We start from the raw sequence: 449 nt of genomic DNA on the forward strand, positions 1-449 counted from the left end.
TCATTTATAGTCCGCCTTTCTTACTGAGACTCAAGGCGGATTATTGTGAGATTAGTACAATCAATATCAAGGACATTTCCATAAACAACGTCATAGGGTAAATAAATACAAGTTTACAAAGACGTAGCATTAGCAAAAATGCATAGAACTCATCCTCCAAAGCAGCCATTTTCTCCAAGGGAACTGATACCTGTGGCCTGGAGGCCGGTTGCATTTCCGGGAGATCTCCAGCTACCACCTGGAGGTTGGCAGCCCAATGCTGGCCATTGGCCTGCGGATGCCTCCAGCCGTTGCCATGGTCACAGCTTCACTTTCCCACACTGCCTCGTGTGCAGCGCCGCTGTTTCTCTCTTTGCCTCAAGGGGGAGCTGCCGGCGAAAATCCACGGTGACGATGGAGTCAGAGTCCCGTGATGCCCTGCGCTGTCTCCATGGTTACCAAGCCGCGGG

The sequence above is a fragment of the Eublepharis macularius genome, chromosome 13, assembly GCF_028583425.1.
Source record: "Eublepharis macularius isolate TG4126 chromosome 13, MPM_Emac_v1.0, whole genome shotgun sequence".
NCBI lineage: Eukaryota > Metazoa > Chordata > Lepidosauria > Squamata > Eublepharidae > Eublepharis > Eublepharis macularius.